At 40.9% G+C, this 20343-nt stretch overlaps 1 protein-coding gene across 1 annotated transcript in view; it reads left to right on the top strand.

The window, feature by feature from the left end:
• LRRC4C (leucine rich repeat containing 4C) overlaps nucleotides 1-20343 on the top strand; it is a 930888-nt gene that overhangs the window by 21076 nt on the left and 889469 nt on the right. The gene's annotated exons all lie outside the window — the stretch shown is intronic.

Here is a 20343-nt window from a genome sequence, read left to right as displayed (position 1 = left end):
GTTTCATGGGCTAGAACCCACGTCTTCAGATGTATGAAGGAAAAGATACAGGAGCATGTATAAATACATAAAAGGATGTGGGTTGCTTTACCAAGTGTTAAGTCAGTCTATCGAGATAAATCAATTAACAGCAGGATACCAAGGGAGGAGAAATCTCTTTTGAAGTGGTAAGAGAGTGGCCCATTACAGACAGTTGACAAGCAGTTGTGGGTAACAGTAGGGAGAAATTAGTATTGGGGAAATTAAGTTTAGGTTTTGCAATGACCTAATCACTCCCAGTCTTTATTCAGGCCTAATCTGCTGTTATCTAGTTTGCAAATTAATTCCAGTTCTGCAGCTTCACGTTGTACAGAGAAGTCACCTATTACAAGACAGGCCCAACAGAGAAAGTAACAGAACACCACTAGCCGTCACCTACAGCCCCCAACTAAAACCTCTCCAGCACATCATCAAGGATCTACAACCTATCCTGAAGGATGATCCCTCATGCTCACAGACCTTGGGAGACAGGCCAGTCCTCACTTACAGACAGCCCCCCAACTTGAAGCAAATACTCACTAGCAACTACACACCACACAACAAGCTGCTCTGGTTTCTAGCTATGAATTTGTCAGTGCTCAGCTGAAGCCTATAGCCTGGGCAAGAGCTGGCATCTGGCCTACCAGCATCACAGTGCCTGGTGCTGTTTACACACACACACGCACACAGGAAGATACACTGTGGGCCAACTTCTTTGCTGATAAAACTTAATTGACCTCAGTGGAGTGCAAGAATGTCAATGGATTGACACCAATAGAGAATTTCGCCTACAGTCCCCAGAGCAACACAGAAGATGGGGCTGATGAGAGAGTAGAGGTATTACCGAGACAAAATTAAGCAATGATTTGATTAGATGTTCAAATGAAATCACATAATGACAAAGGCCACCTGTCCGCGTGTTTTGGTGCATTAAATGGCCATCAAATAGGTTAGCAAGGAATTGTACATGTTATGTTGCAGACTGCCCACTTCCTCTGTTGCATTTCCTCCCACCTTCCTCTGAAGCATCCAGTATAGGCTAGGATGCCAGACAAGATGGTCCAATTGTCTATTCCATTATAACAACTCAGTCATTGTATTTACTTTGGATGTTCTCAGGCCTAGTGCGCTGAGGGTTATCGATACTGTACCTGCAACCCATTTTGTTTTCTACATGTATATCACATTATTAAAAAAATAACTGGAAAAATGTGAACATCTAACCTGTAATTCTCCTCAGCAGTTAGTTATACAGTGTGTTTTATTACATAATGGTTGAATCCATCACAGAATATACTTTTACCCATTTAGAAATGTAACTGTAGCATGGCAACTGGATTACTTGGAGGACTGAGCACGGGAGCTAGACTCATGCATGAAGAAGAGACTATTTTGGGTGCCTATTTTGACAGCCTGAAAGTGACAAAAGCAAAAATATATTTCAAACTGATAACTCATGTAGAACTTTAAAAAATTATGACAGGAGAGAGTCCTGTTTCTTTAAAGTATTATAGGGTAGGACAATGCATTTTATTACAATTCTAAGTGATTATCTGCATGCCTTCTGGTACAATAAGGTTTGTTTCCCTTGCAGGATTATGTTAGAGGAAATAAAAATGTTTATTTGTTTGCTAATTTATAGGAACAGGTAAGTATTATCAGTATTTGTCTACTGCATTCACTAACTGGCTTCTAGTTTGTAGCCGATCCCATTGAGAGTAAAGATTATGTACTGAAAGATACAAAGCAGTGATCTAATGTAGAGATATTACTTATGCTAATGCCGACTCCTAGCTGTTTCAGTCTGTACATTTGCATTTCAGCTAAATTGTTTTATTATTCCTTTTAAGGGAAGAGATGAAATGGAAACTATACAAAAGGGACGATGTCTGGCTCGGTTTTGTTCAGTTTAATCTGTTCTTTAATGCTGTGTCATAAGGTACCTCTACACTGCTTTAAATAAAAGCGAATGCCAGCAAGCCTCACAACCCAGGTCAACTGGATCAGGAGCTCATGTTATGGGGCTAAAACTAGTAATGTAAACGTTTCCTCTTCGGCTCTGAGACCCATCCCTCTTGCCAGGAGTTATAACTTGAGCTCCAGTGCAAGAGGGAACATCTACACTGCTATCTTTAGCCCTGTAACGTGAGTTTGAGTCAGTTGACCTGGGCTCTGAGACTAGTAGCCTCATATTTGTGTAGTGTAGACGCATCCTTAGAGGTACAGATGGCCATGTTGTGTCATTAAGAACACCTTTGTCTTGGATGTAGTTCAGAGCTGCACCAGCCGCAGGAGGGTTCAGGGAGACCTCAAGGGCAGAAATCCTCTGGAGAACTAGTCTCCCCCACTCCCCCTAAATATTATCCTTCCTTTGGTGTTTTGAGTGAAAAATATGGAGAGGGGAGAAACTCAGCTCTTTGGATGTTTCAGCATTTCTATTCCCAACAAGAAATGTCAGAAATCTTCTCAAAAGTTACCTGCATTTTGTAAAACCTCAGAGGCTGAAGTTGCTTATTATCTTAATCACATCTGTTCTCTATATCCAAGGGCCATATTCTGCCACCCATTACTTTTCTCCAATAACAGTCACATATAAAGGAGGGAAATGGGATGAGATTTAAAGAGAAATAGAATTGGATGAAAAGACAGGTTCTCTGGGAAGCACAGGAGGGCAAGAGAACAGGACAGCTGAATGTAAGTAGCTTTGAATAACCAATAGTTCCCATTTATCTTTTCAAATTAAGATATATTTATTCCTTGATGAGCTTTGCACTACAGAGCAATATATACAGGAACTGTGGCTAATTTAGTCTTCAGATGTACGCTAAGGGCTCTCATTAAAGTCAATGGGATGTACGTATTCACTTGTCCTTTCACTTATTTATGTTTTTACATCTACACTTAATCTATTTGGGTAAGATTAAGATGCCTCATGAACAGTCTTTCATGTGCTTAGGTTGCCTCCATCCCTTTCATAGATAGCAGCTTCATTGCTGTCACAGACATAATGTAATAATGTTATGAATACTGAAATGTAACAATTGTATGAACATTGTATGTGACTGTTCCAGGGAGGTATGCACTGTAGTTGTAGCTGTGTTGGTCCCAGGTTATTAGAGAGACAAGGTGGGTGAGGTAATATTTTTCTCTATCCAACAGAAGTTGGCTCGATGAGACAAACTTTTGAGCCACATAAGTTCTTATTTAGGTCTGGGAAAGGTACTCTGAATGTCACACCTATCAGCTTCAAGGACCTTGCATCCTGTCGCCTTGGAAGATGTAAGCTTGTCTTGCCATGCTGAGAACTTGGAGATCAAAAGGATACTGAACAGTTTTAAAGTCTTCTGAGAAGAGGAAGGGTATCACTGGTCAGAAACTCTCTAGGGAGACACAGAGAGATCCACTGTGCAGATGGAGTCTAAAGAAATTGGGCCTTCCCAGGTCGAGGGAATGATAAGCTCTGGGGAAAAGCTAAATATGTATACTGATCGTTTTTTTTTAATGTTTTCTTTGAAATGTTTATATTCTAGAGCAGTGATACTCTGCTTTAAGGAGACTATTTGGTTACTGATTATCACTGTAATTGCCCCAGAAGGAATAGAACAGTAAGGTTTGGACATGAGTCAGACCTGCAGAAGTAAATCAGTAGAGGACTGAAATCTGGGGCCCAGTCCAAGAGTGGGAGGATCATGTGATTCCACCCCAAGAGACAGGTGATAACTAGAGACTTGAGACATAGAAGGGGTGCACTCAGAGAGACCAAAAAGGATCAGATAAGCAGTTTGCCCGGTAACTTTCAGAAAGAATTGCTTCTGACCCATTGTTGCTTTGTTCTCCATTAAGTTATAGAAACTCTCCTCACCCAGCCTTTCTTTCTGTTTTAGATACTTATTTCACCTTGTAAAAAGCCAGTCAGTTTTATCTGGATGTTGGGAAAATCATATATGTTACTGTACGTGACAGTTGCCATTTACTGGCATGGGGTCCTGGACTTGCTAGAAGAATGACAGATATGCTGGAAAGAAATGGCTAGCCAATTTACCGGTGAAAATCCCTGGAGAGAGCCCTGCTGAAAGCATTAAATTAGTCTGGGTTTTTACACTGTGCAGTGTTGTGTGTATTTAGTTTTTCTAGGAGAGCATCCAAAGAAACAGGAGTTTCTTTAAACCTCTGGATGAGTATTTCTTAGCTACCAAAGATGAAACATTTTCTTTAAAGAATACAATGGAGGTTTATTTATATCAAAATGGTGCCTGGGTGCCTATGCAACATTGAGAGTTATTGAGCGGTTGTTTTCCTCTAGACATCAGTGTTCAAATCCTTTTAAAATCACAATTAAATGTGAGTGTGATGGTGTTAATCTTGAAACTTGAAACAAGATTTGGGGGCATTAACAGATCTTGTCACAGTTCAGGGCAACTGGACCTGTATTCCCCCTCTGTGGTCCACCAAGGGCAACTACTCTAGGCTCCTGGCTCCTCAACAGTCATCTCTTTTCCCAAGAGACCCATGGCTGTCTCTCTCCTGAGCAGGGGTTTTCCAGGCTTTACAATTCCTGGCCTATGTTGTGATTTTCCTAGCAAGCCAGACTGCCTAAATAGGCCAACATCTTCAGTTTGCTTTCTCTTTGAAGGCTGTAATTATGACACAGCTCTTTCTAGGCAAGTAAATTCCATCTTATGATGGAAGCACTACAGAGAACACATTAAAAAAAAAAAAGAATCTACACACATCCTGAGAAGTTTTGCAGAGATCATCCCCCATTCCAACAAGGGCTCTGGTAGGAGTCAGTGGTCACAAGTTCATAACTGCCTTAGCTCAGAACTCACATACATAGTCTTTCTTTTACACGGATTGGGCCTTTCATCTTGAGACTTTGGGAACAGGTAATCAGCGGCAATGGTCCTCTCCTCAAGGTGTAGCTTTAGAAGGCTGGGTTTTTGCATAACTGGAATTCAAGTTTGCCTCCCCTTAGTATTTCCCAGGAAATCTGCTTCACATGTGTTACCCCAGAAGTCCATTCTTGTTTGGCACGCTGTTCAATATAAACCTTTGATCATTCACACCTCACATCGCATCTCCCCGCTAGACAGACTATATACAACCCTGGCCCCACAATAATCCATAAATTTTGCATTTAGTACAATAGATCCCCAAAGATATTTAAATGTAATTCAATAACATTTTTTTTCTTTTCAAAAGTATTGCAGCAAATCACCAATCTGTCACAGAGCTATGTTGGGGAAGGCTTTCACTTACAGAACCTACCTACGTGATTTGTGGCTGTAAATCAGTGTTCTCAAATTTTGACCACTAAAACTCATGCCAAAATGCTGCAGCACTTATCACCACATTTGCATTTAGGATAAAGGGAAAATGGTGTGTGTGGAAACTAGTACAAGTATTTCAGTGTGTAATTTAAACCCCATTTCCTTTCTCTATCTTAAATCATATACATTGATAGAGACCCCTATAGGAACTCATGCCATTGTACTTTATATCCAACATTATAATTCTCATATGGAAAAGTATAGCACTCACTAGCAGTTGAGTGAAAGGAACGAGAGAGAAATAGGGCAGCTCCTCATATACAATAGTCAGAGCAATTGATTTCTTTTTAACAGTAAGAACAGGTAGTCTCCACAGACCCGGGACTTCCTTTTTCATATTCTTGACCAGAACTTTGGAAGAGCACAAGGAGAATTTCCCAAGAGAATAGTCACCAGATTTTTACATTGGGCCCATTGTACACAGAGACAAAACTTTGGAAATTTTAGGCTTGATCCAAAATAATGGAAAGACTCCGAAGGCATTCAGTGGGCTTTGGATCAGGCCTTTAGATGCTGTGTGACCAATCAACCAGTGCAGACATGGTCAGTAAAATGTGGGGTACAGTATGGATTCTCTTTCTCAATATGCCTTACCAAGGTAAAAACATGTTAACTTTTTTCTGAGGATGATCTCAGGCCTCTCTCCTTGTATATATTTTCAAAACCTAAATATCCCAAAATGCATTTTGTCTTTTGAAAATGTTAAATTTTTGAAAAACCCAATCAAAATCACGTGACTGAATTGACCAATAAAAAATGGCAAAACAACTGAAAATGATACTGAAAGACACACACAAAAACAAACTGCCAATAATTCTGGAGAAGTTGAAAAATGAGAATCAAAACATGTTTGCAAAATATTTCTTTTAAAAATGACCACTTTTTTTTTTATTTAAAAGAGACAAATGAAAAATTCCAGCTATCTGTAAGTAACTACTATAGAAATCTTTATTTTTTGGTTATAAAATATCTCCTAATAACTAATTCAGTGGAGGTTCTACCATTGGAGAAGTAGAGCAACATCTTCACCCTGCTTCCTTTAGAAAATATAAGTCTTAATCTCTCTATACCTTAGTTTTTAAAATTAAGGTCTTCCGGAAGCTAGGCAGATCTGCCCATTTTCAGAAGGGGTCCACTTCTCACTTGGCCAAAAATCGCACAATCAGAGACAGCAGGACAACCTACTGGAGCCCTAGTGAGGATGAGGGAAGGGAAAGAAAGCATAGTGCAAAAAAAAAGTTACTGGGCCTGGATCAGGGGAAGGAGGTGTGAGCAAGTTCCTTAACAGACTAATAGGTTTAATGGGGGAAGAGTGTGAAATTAATGGGCATGGTATTTTTTGTTGGGAAGGGGGAAGAGTATGGAATTGATGGCTTTGTCTGTTTTTGCTGTGGGGGAAGAGTATTTATCCTAAGTAATGGTGCATGCTAACATTCTGGTAGCACAACACTGAGAATAAAATGGCTTTGTGATTAAAGGGCTTGTCTAGCACTTGAGATCTGGGTTCTCCTGATTCCATGACAGATGGCAGGTGTGTGTGTGTGAGAGAGAAACACAATAACCAAGTAACTTAGGAGGCTTGAGCTCAGTGCCCATAAATTAAGGTGCCTCAGGTTCATAGATAGAGCCTGAATTTTCACAATTAAGTGTCAAGTTTTAAGTGTCCAAATTAGTGTATGCTTTTTAAAATGTGGGTGAATGAATATCTCTGGACCTGAGTTCTTCCATGTGTAAAATGGGGCTAATATGATTTCTCTACTTCAGAGGGAGTTGGGAGGATACATTAATTAACACTCATGCAGTACACAGACACTATAGTGATGAGTGCTATAGAAAGGTCTATAAATTAAATAAAATACCCTTCCCGCCTGGCCTTGGCTACAGCTATCTGTGAGAGAAGGAGAGTGCCAAATAACTATGAGAAGTGGGTAATGTATTCAATACTCTGAGATTCATTTTTGCTCCTGGCTTTAACATTCTCTTCAAGCTCCCGACATGCACATGGCATGTCCTGAGGTTAGATCATGCATGACCAGTGCAATCCTATTCTCTTTCAGCCAAGCCACTTGTCAACCTAACTAAACACACAAGCAGCAATTCTAATGTTTCTGACATATGCTTTTCTTCATAGCCAGGGACTTTGCTACCCATTCACAACTTAAAGCACTGGATTTTATATTCAAATAACTTCTTCTGCTGCAGCTTCGCTCCCCCTCTGCTGGGAATGTGTAGAATTGCAGGTGTTTGAATAATATTTTTGCAGTAGATATTTTTCCATCTCTATCCTGAAAACCACACATTTTTTGCCCATCCTGTTTCGTGTTTCAGTTTCACACACTCTGCTCTATGCTAGTAAGCTTCCTCTCTATTCATGCTGCTCTAAAATAGCTTTGAAAACTGAAAATTATTAGAGTACTTTTATTTTTAGTAAATTAAACCAGGTAGAAAAACCCAGTGGAATGTAACCAAGATGAAACTAATACTAATAATAAGGTTATATAAAGTTATTCTAAAACCCAATAATAGATAATATAGAATGATTTGTCTTTTTTTTAAAAAGCTATTTCATAGAGGTCTATAACAGGGATCTATAGAGAAGGTAAATGACCTGTCCAAAGTTACATAGCAAGTTAGTGACAGAATCAAGCATAGAACTCCCATGTCCTGGTTTTCTGCTCTTACCACTAGTCAATAGTGCTTCCTTTTGAGAACAATTAGTACTTCGATACATAGGTATTTAATTTAAAGCAGAAAGTGTAACTTTGTCAGAATAAAGTACAGGCCTCACTGACCTCAGGGTAAGAAACAAACATTTGCCAGAATAACAGCTTTCAAACAATGACCTTAGCTGAGTGAGAAGATCAGTGACTGATTCCTCCTCTGAGGCTTTTCTCTCCCACCTTACAGGCACTCCCAGTCCTGAAGTCCCTGCTTTCCGCTGCTGGGAACGGGCAGCTGCTCTCCTGTCCCTTGCTGTTCTGTAGTGCTCCCTCAGCTGTCAATCTCTGCAAAACAGAATGGAAAAGCAGTTTGAAAGGCGTAAAGTGCCTGCTATAGTGAAGTTCCACTGCACAATTCTGTGATCAAAATACATTAGATATCTTTGGTAATAGTATTTATATTCCCGCATAGGTGCTGGAACTAGGAGTGCTGTGAGTGCTGCAGCCCCCCCTGGTTTGAAGTGGTTTCCTTTATATACTGGGTTTACGGTTTGGTTCAATGGCTCTCAATACCCCCTTTATCCAAATTGTCCCAGCACCCCCGTATTCCCATGCATTAATTGTATCTAATCTATCAGGTTGTCTAAAGTGTATGTTGTTGTAGGACCACATTTTAAACTAATGTAAATCAGCCCACTTACACTTGCTTAGTAATCTGGCCTGTAATATCTAGACACTGATTCAACAATCCTGCATGTGGATTTTCAAAAATTAGAATTCCTCTTGATACACTGCCATCCCAACACTATGGGCCTGATCCAGTTCCATTAAACTCAACTGGACTTTGCCACGGACTTCTAAGAGTGTAGAATTAAACCCACAGTGGAAAAACAAAAACAAAACTATTTGTGGTACATAGCAAATAATAACTTAGGACTTGTGTAACATAACACTTTGCATGGTAGCTGAACAAACTCTGAGTGAAAGCAGTACTCGGTTATGATATGCGTTCAGTGACTGGATTTCAAACAATGGCTGATGTAAAGAAAATGCTCTGAACCTGAATTCCAAAACTGTGTGTAAAATAACATGCTTCTGTGATTCTTATTATTCCTGTGCGAATACACAATTTGCATGTGTAGTTGCAGCAAGTATGGATTAAAATAACATTTTGGGGAGGATTGGGGGGGGGGGTTGGCAGGTGTAGAATCTTTTAACTTACTTTCTCAAATAAGGAAGCAGTGATGAGTCCCAGTTAGGGGCAGCAAATAATTGAAGAGATCCCTTAAGGGATCATTTAGGAATCTGTTTCCAATCTGTGACAACTGGGACTTTAAAGAGAGATTGGGTTTAAATTGAACATCAGAAAGGATTTATATGAAATTATATGAGATTATATGAAATAATACCACAGCTGGAGATTATATGAAATAATACCACAGCTATACAACTTTGTTTTATATAGCATCTTGCACAAAAACAGTATCGCTAAATTCTTTGTCATGCTAAGCAATTAAGTTTATATGCAAAGTGAAACTGCAATTACCATATTATAGACAAAACCCACAGTTAAATTCCCTGAAAAATTCCTTTTTAACCCAGGGTGCATGTAATTGTGTAGTAAACTGGACTTATAGCTTGTGGAAGGGCCCCTGCTGTCTGTGGAGCTTTGGTGAATCATAGAGAAAACTCTGCAGAACTTTCTTTTAATTGTTAGAAATTATTTTAATTAATTAAATGTGAACGTCAGTATGGCCAAAACAGTGTCCTCTGATAGGTATGCTGATATTTAATTCAATTGACTTTTCAATGTGACTCAGAGTTATGTTATGATAACACAGATCTGCACTGTAGAAGTGGTTAGAGGAAAAAGGAGACTTTGGCGGCTGGGGACAAGTGGGGATTCTGGAACTTTGGGAAGTGGGAGGCCAATTAGAATTGTGAGAAAAGAACAGTAGATGGATATTTCTGCTTAAATGATCAATGGAGAAATAATTATTGATAACACTTTTAAAGTAATCTTTTGTATTATCGGCACATCTCTCAGAGCCGTAGTGTTAGGTTCTCTGCACACTCAGACAGACAAAAATGCTTTCTTAAAATGAAAGCCTACATTCTGTAGTGTGATTCTATGATGAGGGGAAAAATAATTGTAAAATATACATAGCCCTGACTATAACATCTTGCATTCAGTTACATTAACTTTCTCAACTAAAAATTGGCTAAAACTTTTCAGGGTTGGTCTCTTCTTGGAAAGCTTGAATAATAATGACTCATCTTTCTTAGAGTGAAATGAATAAAATAGTGTTAGGCTGGGTGGCTTCAGGATGTGTCTTTGATTTATAGGCAGGCACAAAACTTATTAAAACTGGTTGGTATGATACCCACTATCCACTCAGGTTCAATGAGGGAACACTTAAGTGCCTCTCGGTTTAGCTATAGCTGAAACAATAGAACCCACTGCCCAAGTCACAGATCAGCATGACAAGGCTGGAGGAGGGTTGAACCATGCAGTCTGAGGGGTTTTCCCTGAGGTCTAAATGCAAATGCAGAGGTTGGGTATTGTTTTAGTGGAGCTGTGTATAGTAATAGAAGTGTGGCTCAGAGAGCTTGTTGGTCAGTGCTGGCTAGAAAGAGGCTTGGAATTGTCAGCAAAGAAACTGCCCTGAGTTGTTTGATTCTTCCTGTGTTCATGAAAACAGGACTTTGTGTACATTTTTTGTAAATAAATGGGATTCCATCAAAGAAATACTTGACATAGTCAATTTCTCCCAACGGAAACAACCTGCAAGACCCCAAATATTGGTTAACTTTTCAGTCTAAAAGGAGGTAACAATAGTTTTCCCATTGTAGAATAATTCTAGTGGCCTTTCTTTTTCTTTTTTTTTTTTAAAGACTCTATTGCCTAGAATAAACCTAACTGAAGTTACTTGTTTTTTTGTGGCACCAAGTGTTCTAGATACTTTCCAAATAAAAAAAAAAGGAAAGGGCATTGTCTGCTGCAAGAAGTTTGCAGTCTAAAGAGAGGAAAATAAAGAGTAAGCAGAATGGTGTATATTATGGGCTCAATCATGAACCTTATTGGGTACCCACACAATGAATTAATCGGCCTTACAGGCTACCTACATCATTGGACCCTGCAGGATGGAGGGCAGAAAAACCACTACAGCACTGCTACTTTCATCTCCCATTAAATTGCTGGGTAATGGATGGAGCTATGGACTGGCCAGAGGGGGAAGTAAAATCTACACCAGCCAAAGGAGTGGCAGAGATTACTTCCCCACATTTGAACAGCAGGGAACCAGGCATTAGTATGACTGAATCAAGATCTGGTTCCTGCCCTGCTCCTGGGGCAATGCAACCGTGTACTGTCTTTTACTTGTTTTAGATTTTAAACTTATAATCCACCTTTACATAAGAAGAGTGTATTATGAGGAATGTGACTATGTAGCTAATACTTGGTAGGCTATATAAAAAAAAAGTTATATATTTATTCCCAGTTACTCTTCTCAATATGTCAATTTCACCTGAGGCAACATGTATATTGTGAGTGTCCCAATGGGAACTGCTTCTGTTGGTCTGTCTGAGTTATGAGATTTAGAAAAGTAACTCTTCCCAAATGTAATGGATGTGTTTTCTAGCATTTTTTATCATATAGTGTTTCTTAAAATCATGAGATGATTCTTATTTTGAGATGGATACATATTTACCCGATATTTATATCAATATTAGAGTAGTTTTGGGATAATGCAAAGTAAATTGTCAAGATATCAAAATGTTTGGTGAGTAGCAGACAGTATTTATCATCTACTAACATAATTGCTGTATTTCCTGTGTTAGTCAATGCTGACATACATAGGGAAGGCAATAGATTCTAGTCCTTGTGTGTGCTTTTATTCTCTTTCGTGGTGATGCAAATTCATTCTTTGATATGTAATATGAAACGTCAGTAACAAACTAAGAGAAACAAATCATTTCATAACATTTTTGCACTTAAAGAGCTTTAAAAACCAGTAGGCCCTGATCTGAAGTTAATAGGAGCCTTTCCATATACTTCCAGGGATTTTGGATCAGGTCCTAATGAATTAAGTCTCACAGTATCACTGTGGGTTAAAATGTCCACCATTTTATAGATAGGAAAACTTCAGGGGAAAAAATCTCCTGAAATCACATACAATGGATAAATAAAAGAGCTTGGAATAGAACCCAGGAGGAGTGCTGTCATTCCTCTGATCATTAGCATACGACTCAGTCATATATTGGCAGTCATTAATGATAATCATGTTAAATCTATGACAGACATGTATCTAGACATCAATAACTATTCCTGGATATAGCTGAAGAGAAGTTGTGCCTGGTGCTGTGAGGTACGGGGGGTTTACGCAAGTGTGTGTGTGTGTGTGTGGCATTCCAAGAGAAATAGCAAAAGCCCCAACACTTAAACAAAATGAGTCCTGTCAGTTTTTATTGACTAACGTACAGAAGAAAAATCACTACTCATCTTAGAGAAATTACATTCAATAATTTAAAAAAAATATACTTAGAGATATCCATGAAACATTAAGGATAGTCTGAAATAAGAGCTTTTCTGTTCATCATCCACATGGACTTTATCTGATCCAGCTGTCATAAATTTAAAATAATGACTTAAAAAAACCCATAGTTTGTTCAATTTATAATTTCCTCTTTACTAACTGCTTAAAAATAATTTATTGATAATAGTTTAGTATCCTGCATCACAAAAAGTTCCTAAGCTCCTATAAAATATAAATGATTACAAACCATGGTCCTCATCTTACAAATCTTTACACATATAAAATACTATGCATGTGAGTAGTTTGATTGTACTCCAAGGCAGTGGTTTTCAACCAGGGGCCCGGGGCTCACTGGGGTGTGTGTGTGTGTGGGGGGGGCTGTGAACAGGTTTCAGGAGGTCCACCAAGCAGGGCTGGCATTAGAGTTGCTGGGGCCCAGGGCAGAAAGCTGAAGCCCACCTTCTGGAGCTGAAGTCATGAGCTCCAAGCCCTGCCATCCAGGGCTGAAGCCGAAGCCTTTGCAGCTTAGCTTCGCAGGGCCCGCTGTGGTGTGGGGCCCTGGGCAATTGCCCTGCTTGCTACCCCTTAACACTGACCCTGGCTTTTATATGCAGAAAACCAGTTATTGTGGCACAGGTGGGCCATGGAGTTTTTATAGCACGTTGGGGGGGGGGGGGGGCGCTCAGAAAGAAAAAGGTTGAGAACACCTACTCCAAGAGACTATTTATGTACATAAAATTACTATGTACTTAGACTCTGGAAGAACTGGGTTGTGTATATATTATATACAGGACATTTCATGAACCACTGTAATGCAGTCATTTCTAGGGTGGTGGACTGTACATAGCAGCTGTGTAAGTGTACAGTGGTGATGTAGTATTAGTAAGTGAAGAATACTCTCTACACTTTATTGGGTGAGGTGGATGGCACACAAGAGCTAGGCAAGTGGATTAATAACTACTCAAACTGGAATTTCAACTGGTAATATCTGTAGTCTTATGAGATGTGCTGTAGGATGTGTTTGCAGTGCCGGTGGTCAGAATCTAAGTTTTAGGGCATTGATGAATTTCTGCAGCATTGATTCAGAGGCTGAGAGTCTGTGCTGCATCTCCTGGAAAGGAAGAGGGGACAGAGGTGTCTTTAAGCCAACATCTGCCAAGTCTTAAGTAACACATGCAACATTTTATGCAAATTATAAAATGAGCTAATTTTCATATTTGGAATGTTTTTGCACCTTGGCAAGACTTTTCAGCTTACAGTCAATACACACAGGAATCAGGAGTGGTGGGAACAGGAGATAGAATTGCACAAAGCTCAACAGCTATGGCTGGAAAATGTAGGAATCTGGGGGGTTCTTCTAGGGTTGGTGAGTGCCAGAGGGACACAAAAAGGGGTGGGTAAAGGACCTTACTAGGGTACTGATTGGGAGGAGAGGGTTACATGAGTGCTGGAAAGTATCTGGGATGTTGGGGAGATGGTGCTAGATGGAATCTGGAATCAGTGCCGGCTCTAGATTTTTTGCTGCCCCAAGCAAAAAAATAAAAATATAAAAAAACCCTCCAAGAGCGCAACTGCTGCCCCCAGAATGCCGCCCCTGGAATTGTGCCGTCCCTGGAATTGTGCCGCCCCAAGCATGTGCTTGGTTTGCTGGTGCCTAGAGCCAGTCCTGTCTGGAATTCCTGATGGTGTCTGGGGTTCTGGAATGGGTGGGCGCAGGGTGTAGCTGGGTGGGAATCTGGAGAGTGGGCAGGGACATAGTGGGAGTAAAGCTGAATGCCCCTGAGAAATTTGAGTAAGCTGGTGGCCGGTTAGCTGGGGACTGGGTGTCTAGCAGGGGATGGGTCTCCAGTAGATAACCTAAGGGTTGAGGAAGGCTGTCTGGTGTGAACTGGACGTTGTTTAGGTGTATGGTGCATACACTGGGGGTTGTGGGTTCTTTCTGGGTGTCTGGAAGGGACATAAATCTCCAGCATGAGGAAGAAAGCAAGAGGAGAAACAAATGCTGCTTGACTTCAGCAGGTGTTATATCAATCCTTAATAACCAACAGCAGCAATTGCAGCTTATTATGGAAGCCCAGGGGGATGCTGGATGCATTACAGCTGAATTACTACATCTAAGCTGGGCTGTGACCATGCAAAAAGGCCTGCCAAATGTGCAAGTGTCATGCAACTCACTAGCCCTATTTAAGCCACCTTTACACCATTCTGATTCCAGCTTCCTTCAGGGGCCAAAACAGCCCCAGGTATAATTAGAGCCATTGGGGGATGTTCCAAGTTACAGCAGCCTCACCAGAGCTGCCTGTGATTTCTAATGCAAACCAAAATGGCTGCCACGGTGTGGCCTACAGCTCCTCCCCGGCACACCGACTGTTTTGGGGCATACAGGTGGGACCTCCTGCAGAGGCCTATTGCAGCAGCTGCACTGGCAGAATTCTCCCTGGTACGTTGATGCTTCTCCAGTAGTGTACAGGGCCTGGAGCAGGGACAGAATCCCATCCAGAGCAAAGTGTTGTGCTGAAACGCAAACACACTGTCCATTGACTTGGATGGGAGCAGAGCTAGATCCCTAAAGAATAGTGTGTAGGTGATGTCCTTTATTTTACCTTTACATTGCCACAGAAGCAGCGTCCCACCCATTTGACACACATGTATTTTTCCTGAAACCAAAGCATCCATCTCCATCTCTGGAGATATTTAAGAGTAGGTTAGATAAATGTCTATCAGGAATGGTCTAAACAGTATTTGGTCCTGCAATGAGGGCAGGAGACTGGACTCGATGACCTCTCGAGGTCCCTTCCAGTCCTAGAGTCTATGAATCTATGAATCATATATTGCTTCTCTAACAAAGAGCCTCACAGATACCAAGGCATGAAGAAGAGTCCAAAAGCTTGTCTTTTTCATCAACAGAAATTGGTCCAATGAAAGATATTACCTCCCGGTCCTTGTCTCTCTAATATATTGGGATCACCATGGCTACACCAACACTCTATCACAACAAGTCAGTCTCAGCTTCTCACCCCAGTCTCAGCAGCATGTTCTTGGTGCATGCTCCAATCAGAAAGGCAGGGTTTCCCCAGTTCCTGGCTCGTAGGATGGGGGAGGGGCTCAGACCCTCTCCCTCGTCCCTGCCCCCTCCCCCCCCAAAAGGCAAGCCCTTTCCAGAACCCAGCTCACATGAAAGTGAGGCGGGGCAGTAGGTCAGACCCCATAGATGGACAGGGACCCCTGGATCACAAGGGGAGTAGGGAGTGGGACCCAGACTGCTCAGAACATGTTTCACATGAGGGGATCAGGGAGGACAGTCAGCCCCCCCCATAAATGGGCAGGAATCTCCAGATACTAGCGTGGGCACACAGTGGGGCAGAGAGCAGGGGTTCAGAACCCCCTAGAGATGCTCAGACCTCCTGATCTTGGTGCACATGCATATAGAAGGGGAGAATATCGGACTGACGAGAGCCTCTGCCCCTATTTTGTCCCAGTAACTTCGCCACTCAATCCCATGTCCCCTTCCCAATGTCAGTCCCCATAATCCCCCTTCCTCTTGATGTAGCCCTCAACCCCTCCACCCCCTAAAAAGCCCCTCTCCTGCCAGAAAGCATTTGCATGTCTAATTGTTGGTTTTGTTACAAAAAATACTTTGAAAACCTTCCCTAAACTACCCCCCCTCACACACAAAGACAGATTTTAGCTGGGGGCTCAGGTTCAAAGGACTACTGCTTATCCTGATATTTAAATCAAGTGGCATGAAAGGGAAAAGTTTAAACTTGTCAAAAGCAATTGCTTAAAACTGTTTTAATCCTTGTCCACCAATTTCCTTGGATTTATAAAGAAGGGCATCCTGATAGCATCCGTTAATTCTAAAATATGGATACTTGAGGTGTCACTAAAGAGTATAGAATCTGGGTATTATTCTTGGCTCCCATACAAATGTCCTCTGTGACCTGGGCAAGTCACTTAATCTCTTGGTCTCCATTTCTCATCTGTAAAATAAAACTAATAATACTTCCTTACTTCTCAGATACTGTGAAGATAAATTCCTCAATGTTTGTGAGCCTTCAATTTGATTGAGATAAGGGCCAGAAAAGTACACAGATTTATAATGAATTAACAATGTATATTTTCTTCAGCTATTTCATGCAATTGCCTGTTTAGTTTATTCATATTTAGTATCTGTTTTCCCCCCCCCCCCCCCGAATAGGAAGAGAAACAGCTAAAGCATTTAGTTGGGGTAATGTACATTTTCTTGGGGTAGTGTAAAATAAAGATCCTTTTTCATGGTTATCTGAGTGTCTTTGTCCCTGTCAGTAATAGAAATCCCTCTACACAACCTCCTCATTTTCCACAACCACAACTCCAAATCAAAAGTAAATCTCTTTGGAATTTCCTTTTTTTTTTTTTAAACTGTCATTTCTATTCATAATAGCAGGGAGAGAGCACATTTTCATGGAATATCACTGCTCTTTTGGGGCGATTAAAGGCACGAGTCTGCTTCAAATCTCACTATAGCTAAACAATAATCCCTCAGGAAAACACTGGTTCTCTTGAGCTTTATTGCTTAAAGTGAAGTTTTAGTCAGTAAAAATGACCTTGTGAGCTCCCCTATTTCATTCTCTCACAATGACTCCAGAGCACATTACTCAGAAGATGATTTTTTGTAACAAACTCCACTTGGGATCTAAAAATCTCAGGTCAGGCTGGCATCATCACAAAAGTAATAAAGATGCTGCAACTAGGAATTTTTTTAGCAGGCAATTCTGCAGATAATGATGTGTGAGGCAGAATAGAATCTAGCTCCGGTCTCTTCTAACCTGTATTGGGCTCTGCAAGGCTGTGAAAAGTAAACGTTTCTTTCAGAAAAACCCAATAGTTATGACTCAGACATGCACAGGGATGAGTTTGTTGAGTAAGAAGGTATCATTGTACATAGTCATCACTAACATGTGCATATATATTAAATAAGATGGATGGTTATTTTTTTAAAAAGCAACATAGCCTATATTCTGAAAAGAGCTGCCTAATCATTCCTGTTTGAAAGGCTATATTACCTAGAACAGTGGAGTCACCACAATTGTTTGAGTGAGGAATGACGTAAGAGAGTGTACTCTATTTGTATGAAATACATACAAACGGTAACAAAAACAAGGAGCCTGGCTGGCTCATGAATTGGTAATGGAATATGGAACCTGTCACATCTCTCTATAGACTTTGATAGAAAGTGATATGCTTTCTACAGAAACTTGAACCATCTTCTAGAATTTTAGAGAATCTCATTACAGAATCATAGTCCTGCTATAGACTTCAATAGGGTGCTTAAAAATACAATAGAGAGATCATTCTCTAGTATGAGCTAAATCTTCATCGGCGTGGATCAGAGAAGATGAAGAAGGTAGCTGTAAGCAGTATATTGCTGGTTCTGAATTTCTATGGGGACCTTTTAAGACACATCTAGCTGCTGCAGGAAGTGTCACTGATGACTTGTGAATGGATGCACTTCTCTGAATCAGTACTAAACCAATTCTTAGAATGCTGTTTGTGGGAAATATGTTGTTGGAGGTGCCATCTCTTATGTGAGATGTAACTCTTGAGACCTGGACCTCTTGTGCAGTTTTAAAGACCCCTTTTAATTTTTTTGAAAGAGAAGAATGTTAGTTCTGTGAACAAGGCCACATTCCAGCTCGGGCAATTATATTCTTCCTGCCAAAAAATTCTCTTTAGTTTAATATTCTTCTTCATTTGCTTTCCTAAATCTTGTATAGGCTATGTCTTCACAGCAGAAATAGGTGTCTGTTTACATGGAAATAACTCTCTGTGTACAACTCTGGTGGAGCGCAGTAGTTTTGTTCCTCAATTTAGTTTGTCTAAGTAAATCCCAGGTGGGAAGTACAGGGTTGACTGTGACTAGCTACACTGAGGTAAAAATTACCTGTGCCTGGCCTCCGCTGGGATTTTACATTAACATAGGTATCTTCATGTACAAATACATCTATTTTTTGCAGGACAGACAGCTATTAGTGTTGCTGGGGGCTGTTAATCAGCTGTAACATTCCTCTCTAGAGGTGGCTGCCCTTTAATGTTAGGTAAAGTGACCCTTAACCTACCTCACACAGGTGCTGTTCATGCTCGCTGGTTAAAGTTCTTTGAAATCTTAGGATGAAGGGCAAAGTGCTATTATGTATGTGTGAGGCAGCAGCTTGTTGAAATGCCTTTTAGAAGCCTGAGGTAAAATACTTATAACCTGTATTTTTATTCTATGAAATGACAAAGCATATTTCTTTTATTAATGAGAAGAGCAATCTGTCTACGGCACTACGGACTCTTCCCCACCCCCCCACCCCCACCTTTGGAACATGTGACAATTAGTAAACATTATTGCTTTGGCTGCTGACTGTCGAAAGTAATATTGGTCAGGGTCATTTTTCAGTAATGTCCATTGGTCTGTGAAGTTAGAAATATGTTCCTCCGTAATAACAATAGAAACCCCTAACTACTGCAGATTTTCCAAATTGCAGTGATATCTGCGCCTACATTTTGTTAAGGACACCTTTTTTCCAAGGGGACTAATGTAACCTAAGGGGCCAAATCTATTTAAAGATGCTTTCTATGGACTTATGTTGTGCCCTGTGGCTAAAGCTCTCGCTATTGCACATGAAACTGAGACTTCATGACTTATTGCTCTGAGCTGGCTGACTTTGGGGGAACAGTTTTAACAGCCCCTTGAGTGTTAACTGGGAGGAATGGTGGCCTAATGTTGCTCTGCAGTCCCTGCAAAGGCTGATCTGAGGGCTTGTATACACACAGAATTCCACTGCTTTAATTGAAGGCATTATTTTAAATTGATCGAGGTGTGGTCTATACTAGGAACTTACATCTCACAGGGGTGTGAAAAATCCACACTCCTGAGCATAGGCACTGACTTCCTGTGTGCTCCGGGGCGGGAACACTCCTGAGGAAAAAAACTGGTGGGTGCTGAGCACCTCCTGGCAGCTCCCTTATCAATGCCTCTCCCTCTGCCCAGCGCCTCCTGCCCACCGGCAGGCCCCACAGATCAGCCCCTCCCTCTCCCTAGCCGTGCCTCCCGCCCACCATGGATCAGCTGTTTTGCGGCGTCAGGAGGTGCTGGGGGGAAAGGGAGAGGAGCAAGGGCACAGCATGCTCGGGGGCGTAACTGGGCAGGGAAGAGGCGGGGCAGGGACAGAAAGAGGCGGGGTGGGTGAACTGGGGAAGGAGTGGAGTGTGGCCGGGTCCTGGGGATAGCCGGGGGGAGGAGCACCCTCCCATCAGTGTAGATAGTGTCTACACTGAAGCACTACAGCAATGCAGCTGCAGCAGCGAAGCTGTGTACCACTGTTGCATTTTAGGGTGTAGACAAGTCCTTAGGTAAATAGGTGTAGAAGACTGTATGGATGCTCTTGTTTCAGTTTAGTTTAAATAAATTGGTAACAGGTTTAAAATGAATCCAAAATCAGACATGAATAAAGTGGAATGGGAGTCTCTACACAGAGGTTTGAACTGGCTTAATTCAATCAGTTAAAGGGCTTCTCTACACACCGTTTTGGTTCTGCTGTAAAAATAACGATTCAGAATCGTATATAGTTCAGTGGTACAATAGACTAGTGTGGAACAAGTTATACTGGAATAAAAGTGCTTATATCATTATAGTTTTTTAGGAATAATCAATAAAAGTACCTTTTTAGTGATATAACTTCATGCACACTAGGGGGTTGTGCTGCTTTAACTATATTGGCATCTAAAAAGTTATAGCAGTATAGAAAGTGTCTAGACCAGCTCTAAATAAACTAG

The sequence above is a fragment of the Chrysemys picta genome, chromosome 4, assembly GCF_011386835.1.
Source record: "Chrysemys picta bellii isolate R12L10 chromosome 4, ASM1138683v2, whole genome shotgun sequence".
NCBI lineage: Eukaryota > Metazoa > Chordata > Testudines > Emydidae > Chrysemys > Chrysemys picta.
The sequence above is the reverse complement of the archived record's forward strand: the minus strand, read 5'-3'. Positions and strand labels throughout refer to the sequence as shown.